The sequence below is a fragment of the Tupaia chinensis genome, unplaced genomic scaffold, assembly GCF_000334495.1.
Source record: "Tupaia chinensis unplaced genomic scaffold, TupChi_1.0 Scaffold000248_2, whole genome shotgun sequence".
NCBI classification, from domain to species: domain Eukaryota; kingdom Metazoa; phylum Chordata; class Mammalia; order Scandentia; family Tupaiidae; genus Tupaia; species Tupaia belangeri.
Genome location: NW_006159727.1, coordinates 947,496 through 948,030, shown reverse-complemented (window position 1 = coordinate 948,030; position 535 = coordinate 947,496).

The window sequence follows — 535 nt, the reverse complement described above, 5'->3', positions numbered from 1 at the left end:
GAGCCTGTGGGGCCGCGGCTGGCGCAGAGCAGAGGGAAGGGGGCGCACGCCGCGGAGCCTCTAGGCGGAAAAATGCCCCCTCCCCACTTCCAGGGCCAGGCTCTCGCCCACTCAGCAGGCCGCCTTTCCTGTTCGGCCTCCCAAGACAGCGGAAACGAACGAAGCAGCTGCCAGAGTCACCCCACTCCTTTTTCTGTCCCCATGCACGTACACTAGCCCCCACACACACGTGTGCTGGGGACTCGAGGAGGCCCGGCCTCCAGTGTTTGCAGTGCAGGCACCAAGGCAGAGCAAAACGGAGCCCCCAGGGTTGGGCTCCTAGTGGGCCTCTGAGTTGTCTTCTATCGCGACCTCTGAGATTCCTTGGGGAACTGCACATCTCGAGCTGGGGCCGTAGGGAGACGCGACTCGGTTCCGACTGGTGCGGTGGCCTCTGCTCTGGTGTGGGCCGGCGGTTTCCCCGCGCTCGGTGACCTTGAGGGTCAGGGATCCACCCGGCAGGCCTGCGGCTTGCTGGGACGCGTGGCGCAGCCCT